Genomic DNA, 3,169 nt, shown 5'->3' on the forward strand with positions numbered 1-3,169 from the left:
AGTGCTGGCTCCTCTATGAACACCTGCCACACTTCTGCTTTTATACGATGTACACTACAAGACAAGACAAGGCATTGAAAAGTTCCAATGTCAGTGGTCAAGACGTTAGCCTTGAGAAGGTGAACTCTCTCTATTGCTATGTCTTAACATAATAGGATCACAAAAGGAAAAGGTGGAAAAATCTCTTGTTTCAAAAAGACACTCTACTTACATCCAGGACAGGTCTAACAAGGTGCCTCATTAATACCATAAGTGAAAATACCTGTGAGTACATAGGAACTTTATTGTTCAACGTTACCCAGGCTTGGTTGTCTGCCAGTATTAGCAAAAGGATGTATAGGTGTGGTCAGGAAAGTCAGGAAAAGATAGCGAGGGCTAAGGGGAGGAGAAAACCAGCAGTCACAGAAGAATAACCATTTGTCCCACTACTGACTTGGAGAAGAAAGAAAACTCCTGAGTAGACATAGTCTGTGAGATGCGTGGCTTTGGGCAAGGTGGTGAGCCCTCTGATCCTCAGTTTCCCACAAAAAAAGAAGAGCTTCCTTCACTCTATCCAAACAATACTGTGATCTGAATCATTTATGGTCCCCTGTGAAAACATTCTGCCTGGAAATGTAAGGTACTTTTGTTCTTTCTGGAATCCATGAAGTTGTACTTCCAACTATTTCTGTAACTACAAAGGAAGGAAGTGGATCAGTTTCATGTAGACCTTCCCTCCTCCCCACACCAGCCACAACAAACACAGAAATGCTGACTGAACTATGCCTGGGGTGTTAGTGGTTACTAGATACACAAACCACATTTGTAGAGGCACACGATGCCTAGGTTTGGTTCTATCACCTTCTGTTCACATGCTATCTTTTACTTTTTTGTGCTGTCTTCCTGTCATAATTGAGAGCAGTCTAAATGTGACTGGAGGGATGCCTGTGTGAATCAGTCAATTAAGTCTGCCTTTGGCTCAGGTCAGGTTCCCAGGGTCCTGGGATCGAGTCCTTCACCCAGCTCCTAGCTCAGCGTGGAGCCTGCCTCTTCCCCTGCTTGTGCTTATGCTCTCTCTCTATCAATCTGACAAATAAATAAACAAAATCTTTAAAAGAAAGAAAGAAAGGTGACTGGGAAGTAACTAGAGGTTTGAGGGTCACTTACCTGGAAAGCGTGGACACAAGAGAAAGCCTGAGAGAAAAATTAGAAGAGGGAAATACAACCCCTAAGAAAGAAACATTTTTTTAATTTTTTTAAATTTTATTTATTTATTTGAGAGAGAGACAGAGTGAGAGAGCATAAGAGGGGAGGTCAGAGGGAGAAGCAGACTCCCCATGGAGCTGGGAGCCCGATGTGGGACTCGATCCCAGGACCCCAGGATCATGACCCGAGCCGAAGGCAGTCGCTCAACCAACTGAGCCAACCAGGCACCCCAGAAAGAAACATTTTCACAATGATATGAACTAGAGTCCATCCAGACCCCTGCTTCCACCCTCTGGACCCACTTCTCCTTAACATCTATTACTAACACACCCTCTTGACATCTGTGCAGGACCTGGACAGGGAATCCAGAAAGCCTACCTGCAGACATGCAGAGGAGTCACAGGGCAAACTGCTCACATGACTGACACAGTTTTCTTTCTCTCCCAAAAATTAATAAGAAAATACATGGTTGCAAGTGACAGAGGCTGTTGTGTTAATAAAATTGTGTTTTAAGTAAATGATTGCCAACCTTCTGCCACTTAAGAATTGTGGGTAACCAATGACTTGTGATGCCTCTCCCAGATGCAGTGCATTAGGAGATGGTCATTGAAAGCTGTGACCAGCCTGTGGGATTCCTGCGTGTACCACATATTTTCACACGATAACATATGCTTCAGTGTCTCCAATATACATGTGAGCAGCTTGAGGTCAGGATGCACATTATCCATCCTTGTCTTCAGTGACCTAACATGGAGGTGTATACAAAGTAGGTAGCCAATCAGTATTGATTTCATCCCTCATCTACAGGGGAGCTGAACAATGGAAGCTAGAAAAAACTGTGTCTGTGGGAGTTTGCTCTGTGGGAGTTTGCTTGATGACATCCCCTTGACCATCTTCTGAGGCCAACCAGAGAACGCTGACAACGGGAAAACAATTGTAAATGTACTAGAAACAAAATCATTTTCTTTGAAAGAAAAGCCTTTTCTGTAAAAATTTCTCCATTTGGGGAGATGAGGTACATTCTTCTATAGAAGCTGGAGCTACCGCACATTATAATCGTAGCCTCCCAGTTGTGTGGGTGGCTTTTATTATTCTACCCTGAAGAGCAGCTATTACATGAGTAGGCCTAAAACGGAGTCTAGAATTTTCTTAAGAGTAATAAGATTGTAACTGCTGCACAAAATTAGCTAATTTTGTTTTTAGGGAAACCTAGTGCAGTTCCACGGAAGAGCTTTCTCTAGGTCCTCAGCAGGATGTCTATTTAAGATAATGTCTAAGATATTTTCCATCAATGAAAGTATAAACTGATTCCATAATTATCAGTTAAATTTCTCTTAGGAGTAGTTATAACTCTGAAGGTTAAAAAAAAACACCCTCTATTTCAAAAAATGCTTTCCTTTTCCATTGTGGAAATAATTTTAGTGCTAGCCATCATGTTTCAGAAAGAAAGGATTTTTTAGAAGCATTTTGACACATGTAACAATATAAATATTTGTCATTAATTTAACACAAATTTTTTACCTCAGCAGGAGATCATGGGCAAAAACAAAGAAGAAACTCCCTTGGTGATTTCCCATCACATTTCAGTTAGTGTCTTGAGACACTAAGGGCAGGGATGGAAAGAGGGGATGGTTTAGAGTGAAGACTGGTGACATTAAGAGGAGAATTTCAATCAAAACAGACACCCATATGAGCTAAGAACTGGTGTTAAACTGTTACATATAGATTGCCTAATTGGGAAGTCTGTGGGAGAGTCCTGGACAGACCTACTTCTATGAGCCCAAACTCTTCAGAGGTAAAAATGGACACTAACCAACTCAACGGGGTATGTGTTCTCCAAACCCAAGCTGGGAGAATCATCTATCTCATATTGACTAAATTCATTTGCTAGATAACGACTGTTTCATTTTTTCGAGGGGAACTGACGGGGATGAATGAAGATTATGTTTTTCAGCCACCCGTTCTTCATATGTATGTGTGTGTA

The sequence above is a fragment of the Lutra lutra genome, chromosome X, assembly GCF_902655055.1.
Source record: "Lutra lutra chromosome X, mLutLut1.2, whole genome shotgun sequence".
NCBI classification, from domain to species: domain Eukaryota; kingdom Metazoa; phylum Chordata; class Mammalia; order Carnivora; family Mustelidae; genus Lutra; species Lutra lutra.